At 37.1% G+C, this 24,207-nt stretch overlaps 1 pseudogene; it reads left to right on the plus strand.

Annotated features, from left to right (window-relative positions):
• Positions 1–4,535: 4,535 nt before the first annotated feature.
• Positions 4,536–24,207, plus strand: part of LOC127230885 (bifunctional phosphoribosylaminoimidazole carboxylase/phosphoribosylaminoimidazole succinocarboxamide synthetase-like) — a 35,728-nt pseudogene continuing 16,056 nt past the window's right edge.

Genomic DNA, 24,207 nt, shown 5'->3' on the forward strand with positions numbered 1-24,207 from the left:
CCACCGCCTTTCGTTTGATTGCAATCTTCCCCGCTGGTTTAATTAAAAACATCCATGTGAGAAAGAAACATGGCTGAGGATCTAATTGTTTTATTGTATTGGATGTAGAGACGGGACACTGACAGCAAGCCTTAGAGTTGTAAAACTTAAATGTTTCTTGTAAATCTAAAATGCAGACATAGGTCAGCTACAGACAAATGTCACCAGACTGGGTTCCAAATGCAGCGCGGGCAGCAAAGATGACACTTATCAGTCATCCATACACCAGTAACTAAAACAATTTTAGGGTTGTCTAGACAGGCATGTATTATGTCTTAAATTTAAATCTCCAGTACAAGAACAACAGCAGGCTCAGGATCTGTACTTAGCTTCATCAGAAATGAGAAAAGCCTAAGGAAAAAAAAAATAAGAACATTTTCAGGGCTGTACATGTAGAAAAGCCTGGCATTGCTGCTCTCTGAGCAGATTAACTTTCTCAGTAACCGTGACATGGACCTGCAATTTATACTAAGTTCTGGTATATGTGATCCAATTTTCTGATTTTTAGATAAATTTTCAATCATACTATTAAAAAGAAAAGAAACTAAATCTTCACCATAGTCATTGCAAATCTTTGTCCCACTTTAAAAAAAAAAGAAAGGTATTATTGAGGGTTTGTGTGTGTGTGTGTGTGTGTGTGTGTGTGTGTGTGTGTGTGTGTTCTTAATTGGCAATCGAGGAATTAGAGAAAACGTAAATTTACAAGCGTCATGAAATTGTGGATGAGCACTTTCCTGAAGAGGAGTCAGCGAAGGAGTGAAAAATAGAATGGGAACTGGTTACCTCGCAATGCAACTGTGAATTAACTTTTGTTCCTCCAGAGCAAATAACCAGGGAGGGACTTGTGCTTAATTTACTTAAATTTACTGAAATGGTTTAGCGTGCTCATCTATAACAGCCAACATCACAAAATTCCTCAGTGGGGAGACTAGCAAGATGTCATGTTTTCCAAGTCTGACAAACTAAAAAAAATGACAATAAAGGAAGCCTAACAAAGGCTAAACACACAAGCCAAAGAGTGTGGCCACGAATTTCCTGTGGCTTTTTCGGGGTTTTCTTCAATTCCTTTCCCCCGATGCCACTTATTTAATGACTTAATGGCACCTGTAATTTTTAGTGGTCTAATTCTCCTTTTGTGTTGCTGTTGTTTTTGGCTTATATTAATATACTTTCTACACAAGTAGCCCCTATCCCCATATTACATGTTTTTTTTATGGGTCTACTATTTGGCATTATCTAAATGAGTTTAAATTTTAACTTGCCTTTGCAAAATGATATTTAAAATCATTCTCAGTTTAATTCCAATAACTAAAAAATTTTGCTGACCCTGGTTTTCTACCAATGGTTTATTCTAACTTGATGCAGAGAAGTCAGTGAGGGGTGTCTATTCTTTCTCTGTGGGATGTATATCTTTCACCCTCCCTAGCCCACATTCCGCATATACATCTCCATGATGAACATCATTGTCCTAAATATATTTCACAGCACAGATTACTTCAGTCCACTGCTTCTAGGTCGTATAGCCGTAAATCACAGCATTTAAATATTTATAACATTCCCTCGAACACTTAAAGGGAAAAAGACAAAATAAAATTTTTCATTTTCTCTTAGAGTGAAAATGCCTAACCCTGGTTAAAAAAAAAAAAAAAAAAAACTACTCTTTGCCTTAAGAACTTAAATCATGTGTGCTGACCTCTACCTAACCATTGGTATTTTAAAGGGGTTACTTGGGTACCTAGGTTTTATCAGTGATGTGGAAATAACTGTGAGTGGGTAGGTTTTCCACAAAATGCAAGATGTCTTTTCATCTTTTCTGTTTGCTTTATTTGTAATTTCTTTTTTACCTTTCTCAATATCTTTTATTGAGATATCCTTCACTCAGATTTTTTTAATAGAACTGACCCAGATATCTCTCAAAGCAAATGATCCAATTTTCAATACTGTTTTTACCCATTTCCCATATAATATTCCCATATAATAATTCACATTTAAAATATCCTAATATAAACACACTTCTGCTCAGTGAAGAGCCTGGCCTGTACAGAGAGGCAAGGGTTGTTTCATAATATTTACATCGAGAACAATGTCATCTTGTGTAAGAATATTCTCAGGATCATCTTACGGTAAGATATCAGAAGTAAATGTGGGTTTCTTCCAAGAATTTCATGACAAGCAGGCTTTTGCTTTTAGTGCTGAGAATTTCTTAGACTTTCTTTCTTCTACCTGCTCTTCCATCACTGTCCACTAGGTGGAGATATAATTGTATTTTTCCTCAAGTGTAGACTGGCTTAAACCTTCATGCTGTTCTGTGAAAGGATTATTCATCTTCACAATTTGAGCCGGTATCAGTTAATTGGTGTTTAGTAAATATTCTGATATCAACCAACATCTTTTTTTTATAACAGATAGCACCTCCTTTTGTTTCCACTTTATTAGCCATTCTGGAATCTAGACAATGGTCGCGCTGGCTTCACTTTTGTAATTTCTACCTGCATGTGGGGGGGATGTAGTCATTGAATGAAGGGTCTCAGTTCCCGAGTGTAGTTAACATAATCCCCAGCATTATGTAGAGACGCTTTGCACCTAAGTGCAGGTTGTTGGCGGGGATTTAATTGGAGGGTGCGTGGCAGAGAGGTGGGAGATTTTCCTTTTTCTCTCTAAGCCAGGTAAGAGTGTTGCACTCAGCAGTAGAGCTGCCAGGAAACAGAGGATGTGAAAGCAAATGAAGTGATTTTATGTGCTGCAAGGTCTGCTCATTGCAAAATCCACCTCGCTCTCCGCTTACTTCTCTTTTCTCTTCCCTTCTCTTCAATTTTTAAAATGTCTGTCTTACTTTCTGACTTGTTTGCTTATCTTTCTAGCTATCATCTATCATTTATCGTGTGCATCTGAGAGATGCACATATAAATCACACATGTAGGATTTTTACTGGGTTTTTAAATAACGCAGGATGTGTGATACACATCAAATACATCTTAGAGCTTTGCAATATGACGATAGCTAAAAACAGCATGCATTGAACAAAGGGTTCTGTTGATTTTTTTTTTTTCTTCCTTTTTGGTGACACTTGTTTTATGGGACACTATTTGCCACTAATTACAGATTTCTAGACATCTAAGCATCTGACTTTTGTGTTCCTTCTTTGTAAGAGGACGAAACAGTTCGCATGACTTTTGTTCCCATGCTGTCCTGGAAACCAAGGACCTAAAGCTTGTTGGATGAGGCAAGCAGAAGAAAGTTCTTCTCTATGTGGCAACAGGCTTGACTGGAAAGTAAGGACCCAGGGCAACCTTCTTACATTTCAGAGTAGCCAATTTCATGAGTGAATTGAGTGCAACAAAGCTCTGCGTTTTCAGAGACAAAAACAAACATTTGGCCAACACTTCTCCCTCAGTCCCAAGAAATATAGGCCACAAGTTCAAAGCAAAGTATAAAATGGGAAGCTTTGAACAAATCTCTCCTCATTTACTGGGATTTCTGAAGAAAGGGCACTATGCCTTGACCATTTTTTTTTTTTAAATAAGCCATCAAAAATAGAAAGAACTCTTTTTTCTTGCTTGATCTACTGGGCATGTTAGCTATGGGTAAATAAACCCGATGTGTTTAGATGCCGAGGAAGTATTATACTCCTCCCATTTGTTTGACCATTTGTGCCAGGGACCTTTTCATTCCAAATGTCCATGTTCACAGGGACATTAGCTGTGTTACAATTTTTTCCCCTTCTTCTAATAATAGTATTTGCTGTGTACTGATCAGGGACACCCAACCTTCTTAATTTGGGTCTTTGACTAATCTGTGTTGCTAAATACACTGGTACAATTAATTGCCCTTAAAGTCTAAAACTTCAATCTTCCAAAGCCCAAGACATATAGGACAGGTTAAAGTTTCAAAAAAAATTCCCAATTACTTCCACTTGACAACATTACAGTGATAATGTTTAATAAGTTTAGACTTTTCATTTAGTGTCAGACCAGATGGAAACAAATGTTACTGATTATAAATACTATGTTCTATAACTAAACAAAGTAAATCATTAAAAAAAAAAAAAGATGGTTCAACCTTCACTCCTAATGTAATGAAAAAGGACGATGTACTAGCGTATCCATAATTTTTATGACTTGGCAATAATTAAAATGAAAGAACAGCAACACCTACAGAATTTGAGCCTAGAGAGGCGACACATGTTTGCAACGTCCACGCTTCTGTGCTAGGAAGCAAAAGATTTGGGGGTTGGAGGCCAGCCTGGGCTATGTAATAACATCTGTCTCAAAACAAAGCAAAGCAAAGCAAACAAAAAATCAGGATTGAGCCTGCTCGTGCGCACCTTTAATCCTAGCACTTGGAAGGCTGTAGCCCCTGGATCTTTCTGAGTTTCGGGTCTCTCTGGTCTGCATAGCATGCTCCAGACCACCCAGGATTTCAGAGTGAGGCAATGTCACAAAACTAAATATGTAAAATCAAACATACCAAATAACCCAAAGAAACACGGAAAGAACATGTCGGCAGAACGCATCTCTGCATTTAAAAATCATACTTTGATAATCAGAAGAGGCTCTTGGGTGCCCTCACCAGTCCTGGTGCGGGTAGCAGCTCTATTGGCCAAAGCAGAGTTCACACTGCTGGTGCACTAGCATTCCCCTCCCATAGAAGCTAGAGACTCGGGGTGACGGCCTTTTCCTCTATTCTAAAGGTACAGAAACCTTTGAAACTGGGGACTTCTTGGTTCCAGTCCTGCTTGTTCAGCTGCCTGTGGACCTGTGCATGCTCCCGCCCCCGCCCTTCTCTTACGGCCTATCAGCTGTTTCTTTTTGGGTTAGTGAAGATTAGACCTTACCCTGGTGGCAACTGAGCCACGTGAAAGTGAGCACAGGACTCACTAAGGTGATGCGGAGAAAATTATTTAACTGGATTCTTAATTAATTTTATCAGTAAAATTTGAACGTCCACATTATTAACTGAATGAATATAAACTTATGTAAATATACAGTCATTAGAAAATAAGTTTGAAACTCTAGTGGAAACTATCACCCATTTTTGTTTTTGGGGAATGTAGATAATCTGGTAAAGCTTAAGTATTATTTGGTAGGGGTGTGTGTGTGTGTGTGTGTGTGTGTGTGATATTCCTACCGAGTATTTTGATGCCTTTATATTAACATTTATTTTTATCCTCAATGAAAAAGGGTTCCTTTACATTGTTTTTTATTTTAATTTATTTGTTTCCTTGAGGCATTGCAAGCTATGAGCAAATATAACAGAGCTTTCTCATTTTTTAAATCATGTGGATAAAACAGAGCTTAAACCAGTGAATGAAGTACCAGGATCCTTTACTATAGATTCCTCCTGAACATAAGTATACGATGAACAGATGAATTTTTCTCTATTACTAATTCAGAGCAAATATCACCACTGCTATAATTATCACATGTACAGAATGACCTTGAGTGTACATATTTTTCACTTCCTTTGTTTTGTTTTGAACACAACAGCGACTGTCTGAAGAAAGCATCATTAGTCCCAAACAAAAAAGAAAGAAAGAAGTCAGTGGAAGCTGCAAGACCTAAATAACTCGCCAAGACTCACTTAGCAGGAAATAGAGGAAGTATATCTGGGGGGCAGGGTTCCTATCTCCAGAGCTCCTACTCCTAATAGATCATTAGGACTTCAATGGACCTTCAAATTCTCTAGTCTAAATCGTTATTTATTCAGTGAGAAAATATAAGACAGAGAAGAAAAAGTCCTAGGCTATGTGATGGAGAGGCAGGTTTGAGACTAGTGCTTTTCTGTAATTTTAAAGTCAGTGGCCCTTTCATATGTCAAAATGCCCTATCACCAACACTTTCAATAAATAGTGTCTTTAAAATCAGGTTTGAGAATGTGTAAAACTTAAAATAATAATAAGAATAATAATAAAATCTCACCACTATAGTCCTTCTTAGTGGACTAAATCCTTTGAGTTAGAGACAATAAGCTGTCTCTCCTACATAGCAGGACTGTCTCAGCAGCTGTGATTGTAACCCTGCCTGGAACCTGCACACTTCTTACTAACTGATGGTATAAATGACCAGTAGATCTTCCCCCTTCCGAGGAGAAAAAGGGCTCTGAGAAAAAATACTAGAGATGATGGAGAGAAGACAGAACTTCCTAAGGTAGGAACAATACCAGGCACAATTCTCCACAAAACATGTTTATCCTCAATTACTAGCAACAAACTAATTCCTAGACCCTATGCACATAAATGGCATAGAATATGGTTAATTTTTTTTTTCTTTTCCCCTCATCCTTGGAGTGCCAAATTCAGAAGTGTAGCACTTAACTTGAAGCAATTATGGTCAATCTCAATTTTCTGGAATGTGAAGCCACCATTAAAGGCTTTAGCGATAAACAGTATAGAAGATCCCAGCAAAATAAGCCCAGTGCTCACAGTCTGAATCAAACGTGGTCCTCCAGAACACTGTTATCTCTTTCAAAAAACTGATTCATGTGTGTTTATTGCTCTAACAGTGATTTATTAAGACATTCAGAAGTATCTAGCTTTGTTCTGGCTGCAACTAAAGAACAAACACATGAGCCAAGTGTGGAGCGCTCTGTAGGAACCCAAGAGAAAACAAATACTTGTAAAATGAATTACACAGCAAAGCTGAAGACAGGGGAGGTTATGATAGTTCATTGTAATGTAGGTGCATGAGAGAGAAGAGGCAAGGGTTGCTAACGGAATGGGAAATGGTGGAGAGAAGGATTCTGTTTAAGAAGGAATAAATTGGATTGAGTTAGTTTGGTTGGTAGAATGTTTCCATAGCATCAACTACATCTTAGTTTTGATCCCCAGCACTTCATAATTTGATCATGCACCCGAATGATAATGCAGAAGGAGGAAGATAAATAAATCCGAGGCCATCCTCATCATTAACTTGGGACAAACAGCACCATGCCTCTAGAAACAGCAACAACAATAGCTAAGAAACAACAGCAAAACAAACAAACAAATAACAAAACAAAAAACCCACACACATTCGTGAAACTGGTGACCAGAACTTTTAACGAGAACAACACAAAACGAAAGTTCAAAGAAAAGCATAAGCATAAATAAATGGAAGTGAGAATGTTATCTACTTTATCTAGAATTTAATATTAAAACATCAAAATAATAGATCTAATGTATGCATGCATGTATGTATGTGTAATTTGTGTGTACATGTGTGTCTGTATGTATTTGTGTGCAAATGTGTGTTCATATGTGTGTATATGTGCTTGTATGTGTGTATGTATTTGTGTGTATTTTTATATTAAATGATTTTTTGTTTTGGCCTGGTGAATTATCTTGCATACATAAGTTCCCATAACCAATGACATATGTAGAGAATGTCTATTGCAGTAATGTTCTAATGGCAAATATTTGAAACACCTAAAGGCTTCTCAAATCTATAATGTGCATGGTGCCCTACCTTGATCATCAGGTCCATCTGAAAATTTTAATGTCTACATACAATAACTACAGAGCAGCATGTAGGCTATTTCATGATGACCGACATTGTATCCTGCGCCCTTGCATATTCTATTGGATGCTAACACGAATGCATAGAGCACTGTGCATTTTGCATAATGATGTGAAGTATGCAGGGTGAACACGATACTTCAGTATGCTCAGACCTACTTTATAAGAAGAAATGGGAATGAAAACAATTGCATTTGGGAAACAGCTGTATTACAGGTGGGTGTGGGAGGAACTGTTGTCTTTGTGTATTATTTACTACTTCCTAACATATATATATATATGTTTATATATATATATATACATATATATATATATATATATATATATATATATATATATATATTTAAAAGGATTATCTAGAAAGCCAAGCTTGGATTGCATAATCTTAACTCCTTAAAATACAATGGAATAAAAAGGAAATCAAATACATACCACTTGGAATTTTCAGGGTCTTTTTCCTTTTAATAGTAAATGTCTGGGTATGCTTGGAGGCAGAAGTGTGGAGATGGATGGATAGAGTGGAAATGAAATAGAAGGTAAGTGAAAATTATAGGATTTAGGGCAGAAGTGGAAAGTCTGGGATCTTAGAAGACAAATGTCCTTTCCATGAGGCGTCTAAACAGAGGTACTGAATCACATCTTTTGGACAGAAACTGATAGACGACTATTCTTTTGTTTTGGTATCAATAGCAGTGATTGGGAGAAACGTGTGAGGTGTGTGATAGAGCTGCTTCTCAGGGCGAGACACAGGCCTCATGACAGGGCATTGAGCAGAGCTGGCAGCTTTCAGGTGATGGATCAGAAACATATTTTAATGGCATATTCCCCAGCGACCGCTTGTTCAGAGAAATGTCTGTTTGTATGCAGAGGAGAAGCAGTCTGTGGACAAAGTGTGTATGTGTGTGTGTGGGGGGGGGGTCTGGGATGCAGTGTTGGAAGTAGACTTGCTTGGCATGCTGCAGTGTGACAGTCTCATCCATACACTGACGAACTAAGAGTGATGATGTAACCTATTCCAATTATGTGTTTTTTTTTTTTTTTTTTTTTTTTTTTGTGACCTGGAAACATATCAGAAAAAAAAATTTACTTAAAGAAATAGTAACAAAAAGCACAGAATTTTGAAAAGTATTTTAGTATTTTCTTTTGGTTTTTCTAGACAGGGTTTCACTGCATAGTTTTGGAGCCTGTCCTGGAACTACCTCTTGTAGATCAGGCTGGTCTCGAACTCACGGAGATCTGCCTACCTCTGTCTCCCAAGTGCTGGGATTAAAGGTGTGAGTCCCCACTGCCTGGTTTGTAATTTAGTATTTTCAATGGCAAAGTTTGCAATTGAATTATGCTCTTCTCACTAAGGATTAAACATACAGTTTTAGATTTGGTGCAACTGTAGGCATTTTAGTGCATTGACTCCACATATAGGTAAAGAGAAAGCAAAGTTTAAAATCTGTTCTATAGAAAAAATTCATTTAATTTTCTTCCTGTGAGTGTGTAATCTGAAAGAGAAGTTTGACAAATCCTCATTGAGTGAAAGCTGCCATTTTTCGGGAGGGGTTTCCATTACAAAGGGACTAGAATGCCTGTGTTCGATTTCTTTTTCTTTCTTTCCTGATTCCAGGAGTCTAGAACCCTGCCGCATGGGTTGGGGTTGCTCACATTGGAGTGGACCTTCTATTTTCAGTGACATCTTTCTGGGAGTGCGCTCACAGACATGCCTAGAGTGAATATCTGAGGCAATTCTAACTCTTGTGAACTTCATAATGTATAATAACCATCCTGTAAGATTAATGTAGAGGGCATCAGGCACATTAAACGTGATAATATGATGTATTTATTGAAAGAGCACCAGAGATGAAGATATCACTCAGTTTTTTTCCTCCCTCTCTCCCTCCCTTGTTTTTTTCCCTTCATCTCTCCCTTCCCCTCCATCTTCATTTTGTTATTTCATCTGCCCATCAAATTATCTATCTATCTACCAAGCTATCCAATCACCATATGCCAATCATATGTGTGAATATGCATATAAGTTATTGTTTTTTATTGGTGTTAAGACCATGTTTATAGTCCGGACTGACCTAGCACTCACTGTAAACCCCAGGCTGGTTTTGTACATTTGGTGATCTTCCTACTTCAGAATCTTAGGGGTGGGATTATAGGTTGTCAAACAGTGCCTATTTTATATCAACTAGTATATCAGAAAATAAATACTTTAAGTATTTATAAATAAATATTTTGTAAATAAATTTGATTTATAAATAAATCATAGGAGATAAAGCTCCTATGATTGAATTACTGGTGACATTATAAGAAGAAAGGGAATCTTGAAATTACTTAAAAAAACAAAAAACAAAAAGCAAAACATCTGCTCACTGTCTTTTACCATGACATGCCTTACATTTCTTCAGAAGTACCAGGCATTGGTAGCAACTTAGGTCAATCTGGTCTACAAAGCTACACAGAGAAGAGAAACTCTGTTTCAAAAAACTAAAGAAAACAAAACAAAATCTCCACAAGTATATAAAGGAGGACAAGATGTAGCCTTTCAAGTTTGTGTCACCAGATCCTTGAGATAAATTTCATTACAAATCATCCTGCCTCAGTCATTTCACTGTGGGCCAGATACACTGGGACACAGACACTCTTCTAACTCATCAGGTGTTCAGGTGCAACGATGAGACTCATTCACTGAATAGTTTATAAACTGTAATCGATGCAGTATCTACATTGAATACCACAGTAGGCTGTAGAGCACAGTTTGCTTCCTCTGGTGAGAATGTCTCAAGAATGGCACACCTTAACACAACTGCTCAGCTTCAAGACAGTGCCATACTATACATCGTCAGCCCACAAAAGGTCAAGGTTCAACCATTCCTACTGAAAGTTTACTCTTTTGCATGGTGTAATGTAAAGAGATCACAAACACCACCATTATAAGATACATTTATATGTTAATTATATATGTGTTATGTGTATAAAGGAATAACAACAGAATTTTTCTTTCAGAGAAACATGCCTTACTTAGCATTTAGAATTTACATGGAAACTAGGATTCTAAGCAACACAACAAAATTGTTTCTCTGGGTAAGGAGTAAAATGAGGAGAAATGATTTGGGAATGACACATATGAGCTTTGGGATATACAGTGTGGCCAGAGTGTATTTTTAAGATTTATTTTCATTGTTTTAAGTTATGCATATGTATGTGTGTGGGTGCATGTGTTTGTACACATAAGTACAGGTGTCCCTGGAGACCAGGGGCCTTGGATGCTGTGGAGCGGTGGTAATGGCACTTGTGAACTGCCTGACCTCAGTTCCGGGTAATGAAGCTTGGGTCCTCTGCAAAAGCAGTTTGCACTCTTTGCTTCTGTTTACACCTTTGGAGCTCTAGCCAAAGAATATTGTGTCAGTGGATTACCTCTGTGAGCAAACAGGAAATCTTCTCAAGGTTATGATGCAAACTACTTTTCAACACCCTCCATGAGTTTCAGTGAAGTTCGTTACATTTACAGCTACTATACATGATCTAAACTATGCAAGATATATGATCTATATGTGATAGTGAATGTGATCTATAGTATGTATAATGATGCTATGTGTGTTATTAAAATATATGCATTGATACTCCCAGAGGAGATGATTAAAAATTCTATTCTTCTTTCATCAATAGAATTGATTGAATGTTTGTGCTAGTAGTAATAAAGTCAAACCAAAGAATCCTGGGGCATGTAAGATTAGGCTATTCTATATTGTTTTATACATTCATTCATACGTATATATATATATATATATATATAGGTACATTCTTAATTTAATCATTTCTCATTGGGATATTGAAATCTTCTCAATTCCATTGTGAATGAATATTAAAGGTGGAGAAAGTGTGTCTGTTCTCACAATTCCTTATTCTGGACCAATAGATTTCATTGCATATGTTCTTGTCAGAAAGAAAGCATCCTGTACCATAATATATTAAGTGTCTTCACAAATACATACCATTCAGGGTTATGATTTAGTGAATCTGTCATTGTAAAGTTCCTAAATCCATCAGTGCAATGCTAACCATTAAATATATTTATGTATGTTGGGCAGTGGTGGTGCATGTCTTCAATCCCAGCAATTGGGAGGCAGATGTAGGAGGATCTCTGAGTTCAAGGCAAGCTAGCTCTACAGAGTGAGTTCCAGGATGGCCAGGGCTCCATAAGGAAATCCTGTCTCAAAACAAACAAACAAACAAACAAACAAACAAACAAGCAAACACAAAATCAAAAACCCCACAAAAGATTAAAGAGTAAAGAACTATTTGTATTCCCTTTGTAGAAATTATATCAGATGCGCAAATGTCAAGTGATAAGTGTGTCAGAGACTGCTTCAGCTGAGCATCTCTTTAGTGTTGAAGGCCATAAACTGCAACATATTACCTCTTATATAATAACCCATCATTGTCTTGTCCAAATTTACTGAATTTCTCTTGAAGAATGACGAAGGAAGGGCATCTCACCCAGTCCCAATTGAGTCAGGGTTTCCTGTCACCAAAAACTCTCAACCCTATTTCTCTCTCCTACTCCGTTTTTGGCAGATCACCTTCTACTATCCTTTGCTACACTAGTTTGAATTAATAAAGCCTCTAATAAAACTTCCAGATCCTTCAACATTCTCTCAAATGACTGAGAAGTTTTACGAGTCACAATAACGTATTTTGGGGCCTTTTACACTCTTGCTCAGACTTCACTGATATTATGAAGTTTCACACAATTTCCAGCCTGCATCTCATCAAATACTGGCAAAATTTATTCAATTCAAATTAAATAGATGTAGCACGGCGTAATCTTTCTCTATTAAATATGTCACTTTCTGCAATTGTTTCTTAATATCCCTCACAGCTTCCATCTAAGATTAGCACTTTCTTTGCCGCCAGAGTTTCACTAACCTACTGAATTATTCACTGAAGCATAACCTTCAGATAGCAGGTTAGAGGGACCTTGATTATGGCAGGAAGTGAACTGGATAAACCATTTTTCTTTAAAAAGAATTTTTTTCCTCAGCATAGCAGAGTCTGAAATGAGATAAGTATTAAATGTGTGTAAAAATTAAGTTGATAATTGGTAGAAATTTAGCCAACTGCGACATCCATGCACTTTGTTTATTATAATGTATTATACCAGCCTAAGCATCCATAGCAGTATATAAAGCATGGGTATTGTCATCGGGCTTATTTAGCCTAAGAACACAGCAGCTGAGTGCACATTTAATAAACAATAGCAGCTCGATACACATTTAACAAACCACATTGGTGTGAGTCAACTTATATGATGCTTACAAAGGTTCGGAATGTTTGGATTATTTTTTAAAACTGTGTCTCCTCTTCCCCCCCTCCCCACTTTTGTTCCCTCCTCTCCAGCTTTGTTTCTGTACCATACAATTCACGGGAAAGTCAGCAATTCGCCATGAACATTCCTGCCACAAACTCTATTAGTAGCATCTCCTGCTTTATCTCAATTCAGTGTTGAAAGGTCATTAGAATACCAACAGAGGAAACAACACTTTCGAAACACCTCCACTGGTGTTGAAACCAGAAAACTGGCAACTCACAAATCAGCTACTTCATGAGCATTGGCTGGGTACACTCAATAGCAAACTCCAACTCTAGATCATAGCAGGGTGTGTACACTGTTTTCAATCAGATGAGAAGAAATGTACGGGTTTTGTTCCCTGCTACAATGTATCTGACCTCAGATACAAAATGACTCTCCTAATACACAAAAGGAAACATGCACATTTTAAATACCAGTCCACCTATTAATGTTAGACTTCTCCTACCATTACTAGTATTGTGAGGTCAACACAATTTAAGAATGTCAATTCTGAAAGATGATGCATTAGTAAAAATGTGCTTCGATCAGGTTTTTGACACAAATTAGCTCTTTAGATGGAGGCAATAAAGGAAGAATATTTTTCCTTCTTATGCTTTATAAATGGTGTAAACATTAACCACTTTTTAACACTGTTCATCTTACCCCCAATGAATGTACTAACCATATCCTCTTTTGTAATTTTAATCTGGTTGATTGATTATTTGAAAGGCATTTATAGGCATTTATGGAAATATTAGATAAATACACAAGATGACAGGTTACCCAGAAAAGCACACTGGGAGAGAGCTCCAAGAAGTGTGTTGACCAAGATATCCATGATGAGCATCCTTCTTTATAATGAAAGGTGAAATCTTATTGTAAGCAACAGGACAATGGTTTGCTTTGTGGTTCAGATATAGAATTCCATGATCACCTGGTCTTCCCCAAAAAATTACAGAAAGCATTAGATATTAGGAGTATTTAAAAGTTGTATGTGGTAGTTTGTTAGAGTAATAATGTATTTATCCAACTTCCTTTTATTTTACATGTTAATATTTTCTCAATTTTTATGTGGATGGGGGTTTTATGTGGATGGGTATTTTTATGTGGATGGGTGTTTTTTGTTTTTGTTTTGTTTTGTTTTGTTTTGTTTTTTTCTGAATGTCTACATCTGAGTAAATGAACGTCACTTGCCAAGGATGCCCAAGAAAGCAAATGAGTACTGCAGATTTCCTGGCACTAGAGTTACGTACAGGGTGGTTGTGAGCTGCTAGGTGTGTGCTTGAAATTGAACGCTACTCTTCTGAAAGAGCAGCCAATGCCATCTCTGCAACCATTTCTCCATGGAGTTTTATTCACTAAGTGCTTTCCTATTAAGAATGTTGTTTTTGTTTGTTTTGTTTTGTTTGTTTGTTTTCAAGACAAGGTTTCTCTGTAGCTTTAGAGCCTGTCTGGGAACTCTCTCTGTAGACAGAGCTAGCTTCAAACTCAGAGATCAACCTGCTTCTACCTCCCTAGTGCTAGGATTGAAGGCGTGTACCCCACCACCCATCAAGAATGTATAGTCAAAGAAGATCCTGTCTGCTTTTTATCAAATATGTGAAATAACTTTTTGGTTTCATGTGTCATTTTTCTTATTTTAAAACACTGGCATGTTTTATGAGTAGAATAAGAGCTGAAGAGATAGTAGTCTCAGGGCTAGAAAGATGATTCAGAGACAAAGATCACTTGCTGTCATACAAAGGACCAGAGTTCTATTCTCAGCATCCAGGTGGGGCTGTTCACACCCACTTTCTTTTCTATCAGCTCCAGTGTATCCAACTTTATGTTGAGGTCTTTCATCCACTTGAACATGAGTTTTATGCAGGGTTGTAGATATGGATCTATGTTTATTCTTCTCCAAGCAGACATACATTAATACCAGCACAATTTGTTAAAGATGCTTTCTTTTTCCTTTGAATAAATCTAGTTTCTTTATCAAAAACCAGTTGCCCATATTTGTGTGGAATTATATCTGGTCTTCAATGTAATTCCAATGATCAGCCTGTTTGTTTTTTATGTCAATACCATGCAGTTTTTATTACTACAGCTCTGTAGCAGAGTTGGAAAGAAGGATGGTGATGCATCCAAAGTTCTTTAATTATAAAGGATTGTTTATCTATGTTGGCTTTTTTTTTTTCATATGAAGTTGAGTATCGTCTTTTTAAGGTCAGTAAATAATTGAGTTGGAATTTTGATAGGGATTACATCTGCATATTACCTTTGGTAAGATGGCTTTTTTTTTTTATATTATTCTAATCCTACCAATCCTTGCACATGGGAGATCTTTCCGTCTTCTCATATCTTCTCCAGTTTCTTCAAAGACTTGAAGTTCTTGACATAAAGGTATTTCATTTGCTTGGTTAGAATTACCCCATGATATTTTAAATATTTGCAGCTAGTGATGTCTGTTGGTAATGGGTATCAATGGCTGAAGGCTTTGGGATCTGAACTAAGAGAGCAGGAGAATTCCAGGTCAGGGATGCTCTTACCTGTTCTGGCTATAGTAGCCCACACCTAACTGTGTTGTGGAGGGAGCAGTAGGGGCAGGTGATGGTTGGGAAGTCAGGGGTGTCAACAGCTTGGGTCACTGGTCTTTTGGTCTATGAACAAAAAAAGTGAGAGGATCCTGAGCGTAGGTGGGGCTCCTATCTGCACAAATGTTTTATGGGTCCATTTATTCGATACAAAATGTTATTCCAGACATATTTTCAATGGAATATAGATTGACATTTGAGTATAAACTACTCTGACATCCTTCATTTAGAGAATACTCCCTATTATACAGTATTTCTCCTGTGCAGGAGACTATGCATTCATGATTTATATGAGCATATGTGTTTTGTATGTTAAAAAAGTGTCAAAATAGATTGCCAAATGACAAAGGATTTGGTTATACCCATTCATTTGAAATTTGGGAAAAACACTAATATTAATCATAATTTAGGAGAAGGTCCTGATTTAAATACCCCTTAGTCTCTTTCTAATTAAAATAAACCATATTTGTTCGATAATCTTGAGCATAGTAAAAGGAACTCTAAAGAAAGGCTTTGTATTGTAGCTAAAAGTGCATTTTAATTTTTGTTAAGTGTACTTTTACAGGTTGTTAGTTGATGTCTGAGGGCACAGTAAAGTGACTTCCTCCATGCCTTCTCCATATTATACCAAAGGCTAATACTTCACAGAGTTTAAATGCTCCCAGAACATTTAGTAAGTTAAAACCTTAAAGGAATATTTATCTGATGGATTAAGCTAGATATACAAAAACACAACCACCACCACAGATGATTGCTTTTAATGAGTTTATGTGAATTGTTTGGACATTGTCTTTCCAGAGGATCTAAGATTGGGAAGGAGCACACTCTCATCAAAACTACTCAGTATTTAAAACTTACATTCTATTAAATTTGTTCTTGTATGGCTGGAACATGAAAGCAGGATTTTGTACATGACTCCAAACTACCTAATTCATAAATAAGTTCATATTAGACAAGGAAAAGAAAAAAGGACACTGATAGTGGTAGATATATAACTGGAAAATGCAGAAGGCATTTGGCAGACTTCAAAGAACATTAATAGCTACATTAGTTGACCATTTATTTCCCCATGTTTGGCACTAGAGACAATCTAAAGATGCGGCCGTAGGAACCAGAATTCCTGGCTTCCTTTGTATCAGAAGACTGTGGCTTTGTTTAAGGTAAAGAACCATTGTCTCCTGTAGTCTTTCATGCTCCTTCTCATGTTTCTTCCTCCTTAGAACGGTAATAACAGCTCATGGTGCAGAAAAGCTAATGTGAGTGATACTTGTTCTGTGACACTGAGATTACCCATCAATCAAACAAATGTTTGTCCACCATGACTCTACTTTCTCTAAGCACACCGAAAAGAGATTTACTGGTAATGTAAAGGACATTGTTCTAATAATTTCAACAAACAATCTTCCACCCCAAACAATTCCTCTTCGTTGAGGACCTTCTTAAAATTAATGACTATGGTTAAGATGCAGCCATTTCACTTAACATCTTTTTCTAGTTTCTCTGGATACACAATTTATTGTGCCATAGAAATGATAATAGTTGTTGGTATTCTGGAATTCATTAGGAGCTTTGCAAGAGTTGTAGATCGCTATTCATTGAGGCATCTTCTCCCTCTGTCCCTCTGTCCCCAGTGAAAACTACACATGTGCTGCATGGTGAGCAATTGCTATAAGTTACCCTTGGTAATTGGAGCTTCTACTTCTGGCCAAAGTACTTTCTTCAAATCATACATAAGGACTTTGAGTGGTATTCCCAAGCCACATCATGAAGTAGGTCAAATCACTCTTATAACAATTACTCATGTGGTCCCCTTATCACTTTCTTGACCAGCCAAGTGAATAGTCCGCTGGTGGGCTTTTCATGAAAACCCAATCAAGATTAGTGGCAGGTTGATAATTTATTTTAAATTTATGACTGTATTCCCAGTGTGTATGAAAGGAAGTAGTTTGCCCTTACTTTCCTCATCTCAGGCCACATGATGAGGATTGTCTATGTCAGGTGACAATTTCACGATTAAATCTGGGCTGTAGGTAGACTGAATAAGCAACCACATGAGAATGATTTATAGATTTCCAAAAGCATTGTTATTCTGATGCTTTTGTCCTCCTGTGGATTAATGTCATGCCTGGGGTTTTCACATACCTTTCCTTATGGATCTCTCATGAAGAAGCTTTAGATACTCAAGGGAGTCTGCTTTGAGGAGAAGGGAGAAATTGAAAATTTTATACTGTGAATTTTCCAGAAGTTCATTGTTAAGTGGGTACTCCTTTTTGTTTCAACCAGAACAACCTTAAATGATCAATGCTCCAAGTAAACATTATATTGTGTAATGCAAATAAATAAAAGACACTGAGACTGACATTGGGTTTCAAACTTCAAGCTGAATATCAGAAAAGCAAAGCAGCTGGCCAGTAGCTTCTTACCTCACACTGAAAGGGCTGATCCCCGAGCTCTTCACCAAGCCTCAAACTGCTGCCTCTCCTCAGCGTGGCTGGAGAAGGAAATTCCTCTCCTGAGAACCATGTGTTCTCTCTAGTCAAGTGGAGAACTAACTAACCTTTGTATTAGTTTTAGATGAATCTGATGTGTGAATTAGATTATACTCTGAAGAGAAATTAACATTTGAACCTTGGCAATTCATATACAATATTCAACAATTATTCACAAGAATTAGTATGTTAGTTAACACGGTTGTTTCCCATGGGGTAACTCTTAGACCAGTGTTCACTATGTGATATAATGGTGCCCCCTTTCAGTAAGTAGCACATACTGCTAACCCTCACAAGAAAATGCAAACCAAAATCTCAGTGACAGACTGTCACAGTTCAGTAAGAATAGTTATTAAAAAAATGAATAAGAATGTAACAAATGCTGGCAACAACAGGAGATCAAGGGGCACTTACAAATTGTTGGTAGAAATATCTATTTTAGTAGCCAATCTGGAAAATCTTTTAGCAAGATCCTCAAATTAAGAACTTGTCTATGTCATCTTACTACTTAGTTACTAGGTATTCATCCCAAATAAATAAAATCAATGTGTTGGATAGGTATATGCTCTTTCATTTTATTTTTTATTTTTTGTATCAAAATTTGTAAAACATAATGCAGCCTGAGTATTTTCAAAATAGGAACTTGTCAGCAAGTATATACTGTGTTTCTATGTGGCAGAAGAAAACATTTTAAACACTTGGGCCATGCATAGGTGATACATTTTATAGCTAGCATGACTTAAATGTTACACAATAAATGTATGTTTTATAATATATGTACCTCAGGAAAATTTATAATATTTTATGATTTCACAGGTGTATAGAAATTCTAATTTTAAGTCCTGATGAAATATAAGTGAAAGAAAAATATTTAATTGTGTATAATAGAAATGAAATTAAGTCTACATTTAGATTTTGTATCTATAGCCATAGAAGCATAGAAGATTATTTTCTTTGAAAATAACTTATAGAAAATGATGTATCTTTACATTGGGGTCTAACAGCACATGGGTTTTTTTTTTTTTTTTTTTTTGGTTTCAAAATTAGTTTATATAGATAAAATCAAATTCTGAAATTAATAATTAATAAATGAATGAGGCTGTGCTAAATCCCAACATCCTGATGATAAAGAACAGAGACAAGGCTGTCAGGGCTGCAGGTTGCAAGTCTTCTGGTTTTGCAATGTCTGAGGTTGTTTAAAAAGCTTCAAGTTCCTATGGCTGGTCTTGTTGAAGTCTTTGTATCTTCTTCATTCTTTTAGCTGCAGGATAATACATATTGGTGGAAACATGTCAGGAGATGTAGATGGTGAGAGCCTGTAGTGGGAGTCACCAGGCCAGGTGACTTGCTTTGGGTCAAGGCCAACAAAGGGCTCAGCACAGGAGGTAGATTTGGAGGAGAAACTGCATAAACATAGCATAAAGCCAGCCTGTTCTTTAACCATACTGATATAGTGTTGCTAACAACTCCATAACTATACTGATACAGTGTTGCTAACAGCTCCTTAACTGCACTGATACACTGTTGCTAATAGCTCCTTAACTATACTGATACAGTGTTGCTAACAGCTCCTTAAAGTTCCTTAACTACATAGATACAGTGTTGCTACTGATACAGTGTTGCTAACAGCTCTTTAATCATACTGATTCCAAGCTGTTAGCCCATGAGTTTTTTTCTTTTTCTTTCTTTTTTCTTTTTTAGAAAAACAATTAGTTTTGTATCCTCTTTCATGATTCAAATATCTTTTAACCTCATTACCTAATATTTACCTTTTTTTGTTCTCTTTTCTACATGTTATACTATACACACAAATACATCTGTATACATATATACAAAATACATGTATGCATTTCTGCAACTGAGAGAGAACATGTGATTTTTTTCTTCTGAGATTGTGTGACTTCAATATTATCTATTTTTTTTCCCGTTGTTATTTCTTTCTTTTACCCACCATTGTAGAGTCCTCATCTAGTAGCTGATGGAAACAAAAGCAGACACCCACAACTAAACAGTAAAGCTGAACTGGAATCCAGATGCAGAGAGGAAGGACAAGACCAGGCTACAGAAACAAATAGAGACAGCTGACCTGAACAAGAAGGAGCTAATCCCCCCCCCCCCAGACTGATAGCTGGGAATCCAGCATTGGACTGACTCAGACCCCCTGAACATGGATCTTAGTTAGAAGGCTTGGGCAGTCTAAGGAACCTCGGGCAGTGGACGAATCCCTGGTGCACGAAAATACTTAGGGAGCACATTCCCCATGGAGGGATACTCCCTTAGCCTAGCTGCAAAAGAGAAGGCCTAGTCTCTACTCCAAATGACTTGATTTCCCCCAGGAAGACATCACCCTACATGTGGTGTGTGGGGTGGGATTGGAGGGGAGGGTGGTCATGGGGGCAGGGGAGGGTGGGAGAGAGGAAAAGAGGGAGAGAGGGAGGGTGAGGGAAGTGGTATCATTATGTAAAATAAAAATAAAATTTAAAAAAAGCGCAAAGATAAAAAAGTACTGAAGATTGAGTTTCCCCAACCTGTGGCTTTATTGCAAAATAAATAAGTAAACTAAAAAAAAAAATTTAAAATTAAAAATTATATATGTGTATTGTATATCATTTTTCTTCATTCCTTCTTGTTCTTCACGCATCCCTCCATCTCTCCAACACTCTCTCAAATTCATGACCTCTTTTTCTTTAATTGTTGTTGTTACACACACACATACACACACACACACACACACACACACACACACTTAAATACAACATGCAGAGTCCATTTAGTGTTGTCACTATGACAACTATGTGGTCATCCCTGGGAAAGACCGATCCTTTCTGTTTCAATAGTTGTTAATTTCTTGTACCTCACCTGAAGTTGGGGCATTGTAGTATTTCTTCCATTCATGTTGGGAGATCAACTAATTCTTTTTCATTCATTCTAGTTTGAGAGTTGATGGTCATAGCTTCTCTGTTACATTGTTGACACAATCTCACAGCAGGTGTCCTGATCATCCAGCTTTAAAATCTTTACATTCATTCTTTTGAAATTCCCATGAGTCTTAGGTGTAGGGATTATATTGTAGGTGCACTAACTTGGTCTGGACACCCTATGGGTCGTGGTAGTTGGCTAGATTTATAGTACCAATATCAGACACAAAAGCTCTCCTGTTGAGTGGGCTTTTCATCCATGTAGACACCTGTTGGCTACTGTCGAGATTATGACTTACTGACTTGCTCCTTATGGCTTGCTCTGCTGCTTTCTTAAAGAACCCAGCGCCACCAGCCTGAGAATGGCATCACCCACAATGGACTGAGTCCATTTTTCCCCATCAAGCAGTATTAAGAAAATGCCTTACAGCCAGATCTTACAGAGGTATTTTTGCAATTGTGGTTTCCTCCTAACTCAAGCATAGTAGTAATCTCATATATATATTCTATCTATCTACTATCGTCTCACTACATCTTTATCATCTATATCTACATATCCATGTAAGTTATATATGTATTTGCCTATCATCTTTGTAGCTATCTGTCTATGTATCTGTATGTATGTATGTATGTATGTATGTATGTACGAATCTACCATCTGTCTACTATTCCCATTCAGCTTTCAGCTGTTGATGACATCATTTCCTGCTTTTGGTTTTATTTCTAAGTTTGCCTCTTTAAACTCTTGTTCTTTTGCTCTAAAGCACCCCCCCCAAGATGGCTCCACCTCAGGCTTTGTGCTGCACTTCAGAGCTAATCATCTTAGATTAATGCCAGAGGCTCTTCTGCCTAATGGAGTTTCAGCAAGAAATAGGAAGGAAGCACCTGCTAAGTAAATATGTCTACTCGTTTTCTCTTGTGTTTTACATGCTTACTGGTGTGAAAAGGAGTCACAGAATTCAGTGGATTAAATATAAATGCGAAGTAAGGGGCCATGTGATAAAAAGAGAGATGGATAAAATGTACTTGAGACCAATGGACAGACTTTTTGGTGAGCTGATATAACACTTTAATTCTGGCATCCCTGTGGCTAGCCCAGGTTGACAACATTTCAAAGATGACAATTATTTGGAATAAATCCAAGATTATACTTTAAATAAAAATGTTCATAAATCATAGCTCTTCCACTATGAATAAGATGAGCATACAAGCAATCACTTTAAGCAGCAATCTTATCTTGCAATTCAAGATGTTTCTTAAGTTGATTTGTCTAAAAGCTGATTTTTCCCCCCTCAATGAGAAAAATGAAAACATTTAACTTGTTTTGTCCTCCATATGAAGTTCAATTAGATGAATCATTTCTTCTCTTATTTATATGAATGAAAAAAATCATGTGAATGAATATATTGCAATTATTACATAATGAAAAAAATCCCATGAATGAAAACTGTGAACTGAAGGAAAAAAGTGAAAAAAGACAGAAATCAGAGTTATTTGTAGAGTGACCAAGCTGGGTCAGCTGCTGTAAAACTAGGTTTGTTACAAAAAATCCCTGCCTGTCCTACTCAAATGGAACTTTGGCTTGAGTGTTAAAGTGACCCTGTAAAGAATTGCTCTTTCATTTATTGGTTCCCAAAATAACACAGATCATCCTACATCCCTTTTCCCTCCCATCAGGCAATACTCACCTTTCTTAAGAGCCAGCAAGTGTCATTTCCTTCTCCAGGGTCTGTAGTTCTCATCTTTGCTTTTTATTTATTTATTTCTTTTCTTTTCTTTTTCTTTTTTTTTGGAGGGGATAAGTTTCTAGACTTGTGTGTCAGTTTCATGGTTTAGACAATGAATATTAAAATCTCACATGATTAACATAAATAAGATAATGAATGTGAGGCACTTAGCAAAATATTAGGTGAATACTAAATGATGATTTGGATATTTGCCATTGATAAGAATAATCTTGTGATGGTGGTCCACACCTTTAATCCCAGCACTCAGGAAGCAGAGACAGGTGGATCTCTGTGAGTTTGAGACCAGCCTGGTCTACAAGAACTAGTTCCAGGACAACCTCCAAAGCCACAGAAACCCTGTCTCAGAAAAAAAAAGAACTTTTTGGTGTGTGTGTGTGTGTGTGTGTGTGTGTGTGTGTGTGTGTGTGTGAATTATATATCTTGTTGGCAATTCAGTTGCTTGTTGGGAGGAATGATACCCATGTAAATTTGGTCAAAGGGAATGATTTTTCACTTGCATGTCTGTGACACAAATGCTTCATGATGCAAATAGATGCTGTAGTTTAGATATGACTGGAGTTACTTTGCCAAGTAGTGAACAACATCAGAGAAAGGAGAGAAGAAATCATAGATGGTGGATCCATATTAGTTCCAAATTTGGTTTTGAATTTTTATGGGGTAACAATAAAATAAAATAAAACAATAACAAATACACCTGACTTATACAAAACAGAAATAAAAGAGCCAGAGAAGGCATAAGAACCAGGAACCCAATCATTTGCATACCCAGAAATACCATAAAAACACTAAACCAGAAGTCATACTATGAACACAAAGGACCTGATGTAAACTGAGGTTTCTCTGTCCCACCCAGTCCCACAGCCACTTTTACATAATCAAACTGCTTGACCTATAGCTCAGGAATCTTACTAACTAGCTCTTAAATGTAAACTAATGCACTTCTATTAATCCATGTTTTGGCAGATGGCCATAGCTTTTACCTGACTTCTGGCATCTGGTTTCTTAGGTGGGTGGGAGCATCTCTCCAAACTCCACTCTTCTTTCTCCCTATGTTCAGTTTGTCTTTCCTGCCTAGGTAAATTCTGCCTTGCTATATGCCATAACAGCTTTTATCATCAGCCAATGAGAGCAACATGTACTCACAGTGTCCAGAACATAATCTCACTGCAACCTGTAGAATAAGAGACAAAAGAAAAAATATATACATAAGTAAAATAAAATAAGAATAAGACATTAAGGACCCCTTCCTAGGCCTTAGTATTCCTGCAAACAAGTTTGGCAGAAGTTTTCCTTTACCAGAGGCCAGGCAAGTTCTAGGGAGCCAAGTTAGATACCACCCACTAAGCCACAGACACTCCTTTTACGCTAGCCCAAGAGCACCCTGGCCTTCCATATTCTTGCCTACAACTCTGGTAGCTTTACTGGAGACCAGACTGGTCTTAGGAATCCCAGTTGAGATTCCTTAACACTCCTTAACACTCCTTAAAGCCCAACCCAAATCACCAAATAGCCCCCTCTCCCTGAACTCCATATTCCAGCCTACAACTTTGGCAGAAAATTTCTTTACCCAAGACCAGTATGGTTCTAGGGGCCCAAGT

The sequence above is a fragment of the Phodopus roborovskii genome, unplaced genomic scaffold, assembly GCF_943737965.1.
Source record: "Phodopus roborovskii unplaced genomic scaffold, PHOROB, whole genome shotgun sequence".
Taxonomy (NCBI): Eukaryota; Metazoa; Chordata; class Mammalia; order Rodentia; family Cricetidae; genus Phodopus; species Phodopus roborovskii.